The sequence below is a fragment of the Papio anubis genome, chromosome 11, assembly GCF_008728515.1.
Source record: "Papio anubis isolate 15944 chromosome 11, Panubis1.0, whole genome shotgun sequence".
Lineage (NCBI taxonomy): Eukaryota > Metazoa > Chordata > Mammalia > Primates > Cercopithecidae > Papio > Papio anubis.
The window spans coordinates 117,692,992-117,707,827 of record NC_044986.1 but is presented as its reverse complement, the minus strand read 5'-3'; the positions used below and the strand labels follow the sequence as shown (position 1 = coordinate 117,707,827).

The 14,836-nt window shown below is 42.8% G+C and overlaps 1 pseudogene; it reads right to left on the bottom strand.

The window, feature by feature from the left end:
- Positions 1–11,264: 11,264 nt before the first annotated feature.
- On the bottom strand, positions 11,265–13,927 carry LOC101013241 (annotated as a pseudogene).
- Positions 13,928–14,836: the final 909 nt, after the last annotated feature.

The window sequence follows — 14,836 nt, the reverse complement described above, 5'->3', positions numbered from 1 at the left end:
GTTGACATAGGCTAAAAGTCTCAGTTTACCTCCAGTTTTCCTGTTCAGACTAGTTAGTGTGCCTTCTATTTCAACAAAGGAGAACTCTACCTCTCAAGAGATATTTCTTGATTGACATTTTACTTATCAGGAAACCAAAATGTTACTTGTCTGTGGCTCTGCATGTGATTTAAGAAGAAATATCGGGGGGAAGATAGATAAATAGATGGGTAACATCTTTTTAAAATAATAATTGCAGTCATCAAAGTTAACATATTTTGACAGGTTGGTATATGAAAAGCCATTAAAAAAAAAAAAAAAAAACAGCTGTTTAACTGTAGGGAATTTCACTCTTAGGTTGAATCCAAAGAGGCATGTTGGTATTTATTCAGTAATCAATCACAGAAAGAAAAGACCTCGAATTTTAGTTGGAAGTTTTTATTTTTATCCTCTTCCTTACCCCTGGTCTTTAAACCTGCTCTGAGGAGAGCTATACATGCCAGGGTAGAGCTCATCAAAAGCTAGCAATCACAGCTAAATCAGCATGCAAAATGCCACTCAACCTTGGGCCTTTATTAAAATTTGCTGGGACTCAATTTGAGATAGCGATCATTCTTATTAAAAAGCAAAATGTAAGATAGTTTTTTTATATAAATCTCTGGATGGAATGGAATTGCTAATCAGCATAGGCTGATGTGATTTCTCTGTTGCAAATCCTGCCGAGGGCTCAGAAGTGGCACATTACCATAATTCGTAGGCTAGAGCTGGCAGCTTGAAAAAGACCTGCAAGAATCTTTAAAATGCTTAAGCAAAGCTGCAAGTCACAGCAAAACAACACAGCGAGAGCTGCTACCCAGTGTTCCTCCTGTTATATAACAAAGTTGTGGCCTCTCCCTCATCACTTGCTTGTCTTGATGTTCCCTTGTTTATGTTGCTGGGCGTTGTTTATAAACAACCTCTCAACATTGCAATGCCACACGGTAACATCCGTCCATTTACAATGTGCTTGGTTCACGGCAGAGGTTGAATGAAAGAGCTTGCATTTTTCTTTTAGTACAGAAAGTGCAGCCAATCAATTAACCACATGCACTTAATGCATTGTTTGTCTCCCCTGCCATCTCCTCTCTCCCTGGTTGACATCGCCCTCTATAATTTTTGTTTCCAAAAGATATAGAGCAGCCTCCAAAAGATAGAGAACTCTTCTTGGATACATGATGGCCTACTTATTTAATACCTATTTTTCACCCAAAGAAAACATGGTTAGATTTGGGGGCCAACCCTTAAATTGAGTAAAGTCAGAGACTTATATCATTTTTACCCCACAGAGGGAAGATTACATTTGCTCCTGCACAAGAAAACTCATGGCACAGCTATGAGGAGAGATGTCAGCATAAACTGAAATGAGTGTGGCTGAATTTGTGGTAGAGGGAATTACCGACAAAGGCACTCAACATTGGGTGAACTAATGGCAATCTGACCTGATGGTAAGAAGAATTTACAAGAAATGTATGCGTTCACATACACAGCGAGACAATACAAAACAGTCCACACAGCTTTCTTATGAAAAGACCAAATGGCTTGATCATTTGGAAGTCAAATTGTTATCAGATATGTCTGCTTAGGAGATTGGTTGTCTAAGGAAGAGAACCAGTCACTTGGTGTTCTGAGGTGTGGAGATGTCCAGTGGGTGAAAGGAGGGCCTTTCTCTCCATCTTTTGGATTATAATTATAATTTTTTTTTTTTTCATTTTAACACTAAGTTCCAAAAAAGCACTAGGCTCAAACTTTTAACCAGGAATAGGTGATAGAGTCAAGATGACTTATCCTCAATGAGAGGCCAAAAGAAGTTCCTTCCGTATCTGGGATGGTTCCCCTCAGGGCCCTGGGTAGGCTCTGAAGTGGGAAGCTGGCCTTTTTTTAGAGCATATGTAAGTGTAGTGAACGGACATGTGCATTTTAATGACAATTACTGTTTTCTTTCGTGACGACCGGGTTGTGCCACCTTGATTAGGGTCCATAGTGATCCTCAGAGCACCTTAGCCTAGAATATGCAGAAATGGAGGGGTAAAGTTCTGTTTGAAAATCTAAATTTGCTCAGGTTTGAACGAACATCAGTTTAAAGGTGTGAGAAATTTCTCAGCTAGCGGTGGGGAAACGCAGTGGGCAGATTTGCACGGTGACCCATTTAAAACGGGCGCAAAACTAAATCAGGTCCAGAGAGGGGGCGTGAGCCAGATTCAGATAGCTTATGCTACCTGATGTCTGCTTTCGACAGCCCCTCTGAATCCCTCGTTGAAGCCAGGGAGCTGAAAATGATTTTCTAGTTAAAAACAGCAGTAAGATTAAACAGATTAGACAATGCACCTTTATTTATTTATTTATTTTTCTCCCAAGTCCAAAAAGCCATTACAAGGGCATTGTTTCTGAGCCTGCGCACCGGGGGCTCTGGCACCCAGTGCCTGTCTCCCCAGCCTTCTCTTCCCAATTTCTTCCTCCAAAAAACGACCGCGATGGCTCAGCGTCAGCGTGCACAGCTGGACTTCACATTCCCATTTGCAGTGGATGCTTCATCTGAAATGCTGGTAGTATTTGTCAGCCCGGAAGTGTCTTGAGGCTGCTTCTGAGAGATACAAGGAGGCAACTGATAAGAAGCGCATCAGAAGGGCAGTTAATTGCCTCCAGTCTCTCGGTGCTGGGAATATTTAAAATCTATGGGATTAAAGGCAGATTAAAAACTGTGGAAGCAGGGGCCCAATAGCGCTGAAAGATCACAATCAGCAAGGGTAATGGCAGAGAAAAAATGAATGTGGCAAATAAAATGACAGATAGGAAATTCAGATCCGCTTCTAATGCTCGAAGTTCCATCTTGTAAGCACAATTCATCTACGTGTAAATCATTTTTTGGCTTCAAGCTTATCAGCCAATCGGTGAATTAAAAATGCTCTTTCCTTAGAGGATTAAAGAGGTTGATTGAAGTCAGTGTGAAAACTGGCTAATAAGTCTGGAAATGTCAGGAGGGGGCTTCAGAGGAACTCGGCGTACTTTTTCTTTCTTTCTTTCTTTTTTATCTCCTTTTTCTCCCTCTCCCTCTCCCTCTCCCTTTCAGTCCTGTGAAATAGGAAGTTTGCAAAGCAGTGGAGTTCTGTTACTTTGAGAAATGCTTTTGTGTTTTCTGTAGGTGACAAAAGTATCCGGATGGAGTGTTTGGATTTGCAAGGTGCACAGGAATGTTGACCGTGAAGACACACAGTGGGGAAATGTCGATGAAAGCCATTGCTACTTGTAGAAATCAACTCTGCAAACGAAAGCCCCGCTAGAAACCTGAGGGCCTAGAAGGTTAGCCTGAGTGTCTATTTTAAGTTGCAACACTGTGACCAGCAGTACTTTAGATTTTGAGAACGTCGGTTTAATTGGACAAATGATGTTCATTTGGGCTCCTGGATTCAATGTATTACGCTTTAAAACATTAGAAAAACATACTTTCAGTACCTTGTTTCTCAAAGCAATTGAAATACTAGAGATGGAGTAAGTGTTCCCTATATCAGCGAGCTTTGTTTCTAAGGCAACTGTCATTTTTAAATATGGGGTCATATGCTATTTGACTCAAATTTTTCTAGAAGGTGATCTTGGTAAGGGGACTCCCTGCTGGTCCTGTGCTTCAGCACGATTTCAGCACAGGAGACTCTGGTGGTTAGGAAGGAGAATTGTTTAGGGGACTGGAAGGCACCCTAAATGCAGATTGTACCCTTTTAATTCCAAAGGTCCATTTGAACTAGAAAATTCCCAGGAGTAAAGTACCAAACTGAGACATGTTGTAGGACGCTGAGAAAGATGTTTTTACTTTTCTGTAGTTTTATTCCTGACTGCACCAAGAATTGGATGCTTGCTATGTGCTAACCCTTATTTCAGGTGCTTGCCATTCCGTGTCTAGCATCAGCACTGGGCTTGATAGTCCTTGTATTACAGAGGAGGTAACTGAGAGGCACGGATGTTCAGCAACTTGCTAAAAATGACCCAGGAAGAAAAGGAGGAGTCTAGATTCCAACTCAGGGCTGACAGGAACCTATAATCTTTCCTCTCACAAACCCACAGTCTTCCCTCCTGTTTGCATTTTGAAGAATAGGCAACACACAGGCGCACACAGGCAGACTAACATGGAGAGGTGTCTGTTAGACAGAGGTTCACTGATAATTGGGACTGAAACCTGTTGCTTGATTCAAAGAGTCCTGGGAAAGTTAATTTTGCCCTTTCCATCTTTGACTTTTAGCATTTTTATTTTATTTATTTTATATTTTATTTATTTTTTGAGGCAGAGTCTCTCTCTGTCACCCAGGCTGGAGTGCAGTGACATGATCTCAGCTCACTGCAACCCCAACCTCCTGGATTTAAGCAATTCTTGTGCCTCAGCCTCCCCAGTGACTGGGACTATAGGTGTGTACCACGACTCCTGGCTAATTTGTATATTTTTAGTAGAGACAGGGTTTTGCCATTTTGGCCAGGCTGCTCTCGAACTCCTGGCCTCAAGTGATTCACCTGCCTCGGCCTCCCAAAGAGTTGGGATTACAGGTGTTAGCCACGGCTCCAGGCCAAAATTTTTATTTAATTTTTAAATGTTTGTGGGTACCTAGTAGGTGTATATATTTATGGGGTACATGAGACGTTTTGATACAGGTATGCAGTGTGTAATGATTACATCATGGACAGTGGCAAGCCCCTCCCCTTAAGCATTTATTCTTTGGGTTATAAATAATCTAATTATACTCTTTTAACTATTTGAAAATGCATCATAAGGTTATTATTGACCAGAGTCATCCTGCTGTGCTATCAAATGGTAGGTTGCATTCATTGTTTCTATTTTTCTTTGTACCCATTAACTGTCCCCACCTTCTTCCCCACCCCACTACCCTTCTCAGCTTCTGGTAACCATCCTTCTACTGTCCATGTTCATGACTTAGATCGTTGTGATCATTTTTAACTATTGAATGCCGTCATTAGAAATTTGTTGCATGGCGTTAAGATTTTCTTATAAACTGAGCACTACTTAAAAAAATGTCACTGTCTCTTAGAAAGTCAACACATTCGATTCCTAATACTTTAACATGTCCACATTTATTAAATGAGGGGCAGAGGATGCAAGGAGCAACAAAGGGCAGGTCTTTGGGGATGATCTTGCCCCCCTGTCCTCTGCCACTAAAGTAGCCAACAGAGACTGGCTGTTCTGGGTTTATTCATGGCCCTGGAGCCACTTGCTGTCTTACTATTCAATATGGTTATGTTGTCTTTATTTTTCTCTGATTTCACTCTTTAAATTCCACAGAAATCGTAAGAATTGGCGGAAGAGTTCATTTGGCGCTTTTGATTTGGATGCATGTATTTGATTGGCCATAGGTCACAAACTGAGTAGTAGACTGTGTTGTGTTTGCTCTTCTATGTTTGTCCTGTATGGATGTAGGAAAATTCTCCTCTGGAACTTAAGGCTCAGCTCTAGTCTCTTGACCAGCATCTCGCAGTTTCTTCCAAAAGTTTCCTTTCTTAGTTTCTATACTTCCTTCGTCCTTATATATCCAGTGTGGGAGTTGGTTGGTGCCAACTATGGGTAGAGAAACAGCATTGAGAGCAACAAGCTTTTTTTCTATTTATCAATTATTTGCCAGAATCTCAACTTCTCTACTTTAGTCTACTGACCAAAATGCTGAAGATTAATCTATTTATTTATTTATTTATTTATTTTTTGAGACAGAGTCTCCCTCTGTCACCCAGGCTGGAGTGCAGTGGCACAATCTCAACTCACTGCAACCTCTGCCTCCTGGGTTCAAGCAATTCTTTTGCCTCAGCCTCCCGAGTAGCTGGGACTACAGGCACATACCACCACGACTGACTAATTTTTTGTATTTTTAGTAGAGATGGATTTTTGCCATGTTGGCCAGGCTGGTCTTGAATCCCTGGCCTCAAGTGATCCACCCGCCTCGGCCTCCCAAAATACTGGGATTACAGCCGTGAGTATTTATTTCTATAATATTTGCTCTTGTCTTCCATTTTAAAAGCTATAGACATTTTTTATTGAAGATTTGGAAAATTTATAAAAAAATATACAAAAGAAATTAGGAATACCTGCAATCCTGTGATGTCAACTTCATCGTGGTTAACAATTTTGGAATATATACATTTTAATATTTTATATAGTTTTCATGTTGTACAAAAATATATTATGGTAAACTAGACATTGCATTTTATTTAGCATTAAAAAATTTTTATATACCCTATTATGAGTGTTTTCTTATGCCAATAAACACTTTTCAATGATATGTTTTAAAATTGTAGGTGCATAATTCTATTACATGAGTGAATCATACTTTATTAAACAAATCTCTATTAATAGAAACTTCTCTGTTTCCAATTTATTTTTGTTATTATAAATAAGATACAAATCATCATCCTTTTACAGAAAGCCTTAATTAGTCTTTCATAGGTTGTTTTGGTCAAACTAATCTTATTCATTGTAAGAAATTTAGGAAAATGCATAAGGAAAAAACACTTAAAAGAAGCAATCATCATTTCCACCATTAAGAGATGTTCATTAACTTTCATTGTATATTCTTTCAACCTTTGTCCATAGGGGTGTGTGGTTTAAAAATTGGGAACATGTGGTTAGTTATTGCTTCTTGACGCTGACAATAGCTAACACTTAGTCTGCACATGCCACACTCTCTTCCAAGTACTTCACATAGGTTTAATTTATTCTCTTAATAGCCCAGTGAAAGAATCCTTTTATAATTCCCATTTTATAGGTGAGAATGGGAAGACACTGAAGTACAGGAAGGTTAATTTCAGAAGTGAAATTCACCTGTCCATGTGCCTTTTCCTCAGGGCGAAGCTCTGCTAATCTGAGAAGCTAATCTGAACTAATGCTCAGTAATGGGCTAAATGCAGCCCCTCTAGGGGAAAAACATATCTGCATGCTAAAAGGGGCGTTTTGGAGAGTTCTCTATTGCATACCTATTTAGAAACCCGGAGAGGGAGAGAGAGAGATTTGGGGCAGGGTTGTGTGTGTGTGTGTGACCCTGAAACAGCACTATTTAACTGACAAAGGCCAGGTGCCATGGCTCACACCACTAATCCCCGTACTTTGGAAGGCCAAGATAGGAGGATCACTCGAGCCCAGGGGTTTAAGACCAGCCTGGACAACATGGCGGAATCCTATGTCTACAAGAAATACAAAAATGAGCCAGACGTGGTGGCATTTGCCTGTAGTCCTAGCTACTGGGGAGGCTGAAGTGAGAGGATCACTTGAGTCCAGGAGGTTGAAGCTTCAGTGAGCTGTGATTGTGCCACTGAGACTCTGTCTCAAAACCACAAAACCCAAGCAAGAAAACTGACAAATGACTCAAAAGCCTGGCCCTTGTGTACACAGATAGGAGAAATTAGAGATTTTTATTAACACCTAGCTCATCCTTTAATATATGTATTCTTTGATTGACTACCGCCCTGGTACGTTTTGTTGTTGTTAAAAGGAGTCAGGAAGTGCTGCAATGATTGGAAGTGGTATTTTAAGAGTAGCAGGGTTTGTGCTTAGGAATTTTTTTTCTTTTCTTTTCTATTTATTTATTTCTTTATTTATTTAAGATGGAGTTTTGCTATTTTGCCCAGGCTTCTTGGCTCACTGCAACCTCTGCCTCCTGTGTTCAAGTGATTCTCCTGCTTCAGCCTCCCTAGTAGCTGGGATTATAGGTTCCCGCCACCACGCCCGGTTAAGTTTAGTATTTTTAGTAAAGACGGGGTTTCACCATGTTGGCCAGGCTGGTCTGGATCTCCTGACCTCAGGTAATCCACCTGCTTCAGCCTCCCAAAGTGCTAGGATAACACGCGTGAGCCACTGCTCCTGGCCTTATGCTTAGGAATCTTAACAGTGAGTTCAAAGTTGAAAAAAATGAAGTGGATGATCTGAGGGGTGTACAGGGTATTTTAGAACCTAAGATAATGAAAACAAACACAAGGACACGCACTAGATTTTCTTAAAGGACAGAGCCTAGGAAATCAATACTCCTAGCTCCTCTTACTCTTCAATGCCTGGGTACATTCAGAATGGTCATTTCTGTTTGGCAATTTATAAATATGAGCTCCTCTTTGCTCAGACAAATAGCAAATATTTCTCTCCAGTGATGGATATGGCCATTTTACACCAGAGATAAGACTGGTAAGAAACAAGCACTAGGAAAAATGCAAGCAGAACTCCCATCCTCGTCACTTTCATTCAACTGGACCTTTGAGGTTGAGCTTCTGGAAAGACCCTGAACATTACATGCAGTAAACAAGATTGCAGAGTGTCCTTCTAGCACATTGTTCTCCCAGCAACCAACACCTTGCTTTACATTTGCCTTTAATTATAACCTTAGGCAGAAGGGCAGGAATTGCCGGAGCCAAGAATTCTTTTTGAATTTGCATCACAAACATCTCAGTATCTTAGGAATTTTCTCTCTCTCTCTCTTTTTTTTTTTTTTTTGCATTTTGGTAAGTCAGTTTCTATGACACTGCAATAAATAGTGGTTCTCTGAGAATGGAGACCTAGCTTCCAAAGAACAAACTTGGCTAAAACATGTTCCTTTTCCAGGTAGGCACTGTTCTGCAATTATAGGGGGACAGCCCACACATCCTAATGAATGCATATCTGCAAACCAAGAAAAAGGGTGGAACAGGACTTCCAAAGAATGCCCTGTAGTTCTGCACCCCTCTTCTAAATCTAAACTGTTGGAGGTTCTACTCAGGTTATGCAGATATACTTCCTTTATCTGCTCTGTAGGTTTAAATACGTTCTCTGTTACCCACTGTATACATTTCACATTATGATAAACTCCCAAAGAAAGAGATTGTTTTCTTTCAGCCAAATCAAGAGTGCCTGTCCCTATCCCTTCTCTCACTCACTGATCCCAAATGCAGAATTCAGGTGCTGACACATCGCCCATGTATCCCTTTGGTTCTTTGCAAGTTGCCTGATCAATAAGATGCCCCGTGATCCCTGGACAGGCTCTGATGCTGGGATTTCGGCAGCTAGCTGCACCCTCTGAGCACACTGCAGGCTGTTGCACCACCTGTCTGCCCTTTTTTACTTGCAAAATGGAAATCTCTCTAAGCTCTATCGTCTTTGACATTGCTGTAAAAAACCAGTTTTAGCGATAAGATGAACCAAGCAGAATGGCAGGATGGGATATGTGGCAGGGATATATTTTTGACCCCATATTTTAAAACTTTAGATGCAGCAGACATATCTAAGTAAAGTTGTGCCTTGCCTGCTAAGACGGAAGATTAATATCCAATAAATTACTCCCCCAAGTCCTTAGTCCTGAAATTCTTAAAGCACAATACTATACTCCATCATAGTAAATCAATTCATCTTCTTATTGTGTTTTTTTCTCATTTTATTTTTTTGATTAATGTGTTTTTATTTTCACAAATGTCTCAAAGGTCCTTGCCTACTATGACATTTTAAATATACCGTTAATATTTGAATTTTTAAAAACCAAAGTCACAGAATTTTTCTCTCTGAATATTTAAAAGTAGAATAGGGTAAGGTATTATCATTTGAGAATTATTTCGATCCTATTCTTTCTGGAGGCAGTAGAATTAATTTGACCTTTAAATGTCTACCTCAGACCTATGCTTCTCTAAAAACATAATCTGAGTCAGGTAGGGAGACCGAAATTTCTGCAAAATGTGACATAATACATGCAGGAGATGCTTAATTAAAAGACAAAATAATCTAAATTTTAAAAGCTGTAGCCTGATCAAAATTAAGAGATATGTTCTTTTTCCCTTTTCATATGTCCTTTTGCTTTTAGGGTGCAGTAATAAATACATTATAGAGGTGAATGACATGATGTAGATTATTTTCTAATTCAAATCTTACTGTGTGATCCTGAGAAATATTTTAGTTTATATGCCTCATTCTTCATCTATAAAATGGTATAAAGTTTATTACTTTTCACTCTTGAAGGCAGTGTGATATGTTAGAACGAACTTAAGTTTTGAAGTCAGGGATGCCTGAATCTGAGACTCATTTTTTTGTCTTAATATTTTTTCATGTGATATCAGGCAGATTCTTGGACACTTCAGAGTTTTATTTTATTCACCTGTAAAATGAAAGACTATATTTTGATCTTAGTTTTACGGTGGAGATTTAATGAGATTACATATGGAAAGCATCTGGCATGAAAACTAGTAGTAGGTCCCCAGCAAATGCCAGTTTTTTTCATTCACTCTTTCTTCTCTTAGGCTGTTGCGTCAGATAAGCGTTTTGGATACTGCAAATGTTAACACGCACGGCACTTACGCACGGCACTTACAAGCTGCTACGTAATCTGCTAAGCATTTTATATGTTGCATTAACACATTCAATTCTTACAATGACTCTATGAAACAGATGATATTATAGTCTCCATTTCATAGATGAAGGAACTAAAGTTCAGATAAATTAAATTTACATGATTAAGGTTGCAAAGTTACATAGTAGAAAACTATGGATATGAACCCAGGCTGTCTGGTTTCTGAGTTCCCCTTTGCTTTTTTTTTTGGAGACAGTCTTGCTTTATTGCACCAGCTGGAGTACATTGGTGGGACCCCAGCTACTGTAGCCTAGAACTCCTGGGCTTCAATGATCCTCCTGCCTCAGCCTCCTAAGTAGCTGGGACTACAAGGGCACACCACCATGCTTAGTTAATTTTTTAAGTTCTTTGTACTTGCTGTGTTGCCCAGGTTGGTCTTGAACCCCTGGCCTCAAGCAATCTTTCTGCCTTGGCCTCGCGAAGCACTGAGATTATAGGCATGAGCCATGGCACCCCACCTGAGGTCCCCTTTGAACGACTAACTTCTAGGACCCTGATAAACAAACCTGACAAACCTGACCAGGACCAGTTAGAGCTGGAAGGCCCTTAGGAAATCTTGTCCAGTGCTGCCCAAGCTGTTTAGAACACACATAGGATTCTTGGTAAAACATATTTGGGAAACACAAAACAGTTAAATTGGTGTTCCTTGTAAAGCTTTATTAGAATGTCTCATGGAGGCATTTGGTATGCTAAAGTTTATTGTGAATCTCTGAGCAAGCGTACATATGTGTGCAACACTGTGATTCTCAAAAACTCTCTGGCCACATAATTTTTTTTCTTTTTTTTTTCTCCTCCCCGCCACCCCCCACCCCAGCTAGCTGAGGTTTTATGTTTTTGGGGGAGGTGAGGGTGGGGAGCGGGGGGCGGGGGAAGCAATTGAATTGTTTTGTAGCTGGAGGCATGGGCAAGGGGGGTGACCAGGCAGTAAACACCCCGGCGGGTGGGCTGAGCCTCGGGTGGATCTCCCAGCGGCCTCCCTCCCTGGCTCTGGGGCAGCCGCAGGAGGGACAGGCTGGGAGCGGCTGCCGCAGCCCTTCACGTGGGCAGGACGTCAGAGGACTCGGACACCAGCTTCCCATCGCGGGTCTCGATCTTCTTCATAACCACGTCCCTCGCCGAGCTGGTGCGGCTGAAGGAGCTGGAGCCCGCGCCAGAGCCAAAGCTGGAGCCCAGGCCGTGGCTGAGGCCGGGGCTTGTGAGGCCCCCATAGGCTGAGCTCAGACCACCTGCATAGTCGCTGGTGATCTTTCTATGGATACTCATGTTCTGCATCCCAGACTCCAGCCGGCTCTCCTGGCCTCCAGCAGCTTCCTGTAGGTGGCGAGCTCCATGTCCAGGGCCAGCGTGACGTTCGTTCATCAGCTCCTGTTGCTCACGCAGCTGCCGCGCCACGTCCTGCCGGACCCGCTGCAGGGCGGCCTCCAGCTGGGACACCTTGGTGTTGGCCTCCTTAACGGCCAGCTCCCCACGCTGCTCTGCATTTGCGATGGTGGCCTCCAGTGAAGCCTTCTGGCCTTTGAGGCCCTCAGTGTCAGCCTGGGGCCGGCTGATGTTCCGGTTCATTTCGGAGAGCTCAGTCTTTGTACTCCGCAGGTGACCCCCGTGCTTCCCAGCCAGGGGCTGCAGCTCCTCATGCTTGATCTGGTCCATGCTCTCAGCCTCAGCCCGGCTGCGGCTGGCGATCTCCTCGTACTGCGTCTTGACCTCAGCGGTGATGCTTTCCATGTCCAGGGAGGGGCTGTTGTCCATGGACAATGCCACAGACCTGTCCGAAATCTGGGACTGCAGCTCCCGGATCTCCTCTTCATACGGTAGCCTGAGGAAGTTGATCTCGTCAGTCAGCCCTTCCAGGCGAGACTCCAGCTCTACCTTGTTCACATAAGCTTCATCCACATTCTTCTTGATGGGGACAAATTCATTCTCCATCGCTGTACGCTTATTGATCTCATCCTCATACTTGTTCTTGAAGTCCTCCACCAGCCCCTGCATGTTGCCAAGCTCCGCCTCCAGCTTCAGTTTTTTGTATTTTTTAGTAGAGATGGGGTTTCACCAGCTTCTCCTGGCCCAGAGTCTCCAGCGGCCGCCTAAGGGTGTTGATGGAGCTCTCAAACATGTTGTGCTTGTTGCTCTGAGCCGTCTTCTGCTACTGCAGGAGGTTCCACTTGGTCTCCAGCATCTTGTTTTGCTGCTCCAGGAACTGTACCTTGTTGATGACAGAGGCAAACTTGTTGAGGGTCATGATCTGTTCCTTCTCCAGAGTGTGCACGGCCTGGATATTGAGGACCACCTCCAGATTAAGGGGGCTCAACAGGCTCTGGTTGACTGTGACGGCAGGGATGACTCCCATGCCACTGGCCCTGCCATAGACTCCCCCCAGGCCACCCTGGAAGCTGCTGATACCCACTCGGGAGAAGCTCGGGGAGGTGATGCGGGCACCAGGCCCACTTGTGTAGGAGTGGCTGCTGAGGGCCGGGGGCGGTGGCTCAAGCCTGTCATCCCAGCACTTTGGGAGGCCGAGACAGGCGGATCACTAGGTCAGGAGATCAAGACCATCCTGGCTAACATGGTGAAACCCCATCTCTACTAAAAAATACAAAAAACTAGCCCGGGGAGGTGGCGGGCGCCTGTAGTCCCAGCTACTGGGGAGGCTGAGGCAGGAGAATGGCGTAAACCCAGGAGGCGGAGCTTGTGGTGAGCTGAGATCTGGCCACTGCACTCCAGCCTGGGCGACAGAGCCAGACTCCATCTCAAAAAAAAAAAAAAAAAAAAAAAAAGGAGTGGCTGCTGAAGGTCTGGGGGCCAGAGGTGGACACCTTGTAGGACTTCTGGGTCACCCTGATGGATATGGTGGAGACAGGAGTGGAGGCAGGTAGGCTGAACCAGGCGGAGATTCCAGAAGGAGCAGAGAAGCTTCTTTTTTTTGGTCCGTAAATCTTTTTTAAGGAGCACTTGGTAACAAGTCTGAGGTTCACAGTTGAATGCATGTCCATATAATCTGTGTGTCTCATATTGCAGTGGAGAAACGGATGTCCACACGTGGAATGGAATTTGCTCAAATGGCAGATGTTTAATTGGTGGCAAAATTGAAATAAAACTCAGATCTTCAGCCTCCAAATGGAGTGCTCTTGCTACTACACCACATTATAGTGCACTAGATAATAGTGCCTGAGCACTATTTTTTTTTTACTAAAGCACAGTATTTTTTTTTCAATACTGCCTAATTTATTCAGTACAGTGAATAGAACCAACGTATATCTTTCCACTCTAATGTTGCCACTTCTAAGCAAATAATTAATATAGTCCATGGCATTATTTTCCTGTTACTCCTGCTTCTCGGGCTGTTCATGGACCTCTTAAAAACTAGACATCAGGACGGGCGCGGTGGCTCATGCCTGTAATCCCAGCACTTTGGGAGACTAAGGTGGGTGGATCACAAGGCCAGGAATTTCAGACCAACCTGAACGATATGGAGAATCCCTGTCTCTGCTACAAATACAAAAAGTAGCCAGGCGTGGTGGCGGGCACCTGTAGTCCCAGCTACTTGGGGGACTGAGGCTGGAGAATTGCTTGAACCCAGGAGGCGGAGGTTGCAGTGATCCGAGATTGCACCACTGTACTCCAGCCTGGGCGACAGAGTGATACTCCGTCTCCAAAAAAAAAAATACAACAACAACAAACAAAAAAAGAAAAAGAAAAAAGCTAGACATCAGCCTTAGGGCTGGTTCTGGGTTGGTTATTGTGTTTTCAAGTGCCTGAGATCACATCTCTAAAGCGCTCTTCAGATATGTGGGCCATATGAATCAAACAACTTAGGAACACAGTTCTAAAATCTTTGAAACATCTTTCACCCTGCCAGAGGTTTGCATATTACATCTGAGGAATCTTACAAACACCTGGTGTCAGGTAAACAATAACAGGTGAATTCTAGGAAGGGGGTGGATTGAAAAATGTGGGCAGGTCAAACATGAAGGATGGGAATAGAATTCCGGTGCTGCTAGTAATTTTGTAAACCAACTTCCTAAGTTCTAAAAAAAGGTGGGGGGAGGGGGGACTTAATTTGAGTCAGTAGCCACCGTCAGCCCATCCTTAACTGAGAGAAAACAAAATAGTTTCAAGGGAAGCTATATTGAAGTCAGCTAGTATAGTGAAGTCAGATCATTCTGATGTATCCTAATTCTCTGTAATCATAACGATTTTGCGTTACGTCCCTATCAGGATCCGCTAAAGCATCCTTAGTGGCTAGGTGAGGTTTTGAAGACGAGAAAGTCAAATGGAAGGTTTAGAGCATCTTGTGTTACCATTCTAATTTCAGAAGAGTAAATACTCAGAGTAAAAATTCCATAAGTAAATAAATACATACACCAAGTGTATGACAACAGGGCACCAGAGGACCTAGATTTCTGGAGGAGAGACTCTGAAGAGGAGAGTAAGGCAATCCTCTGTTCTCATTCTTCTCCTGTAATCACAGTGGGTTTACAGAT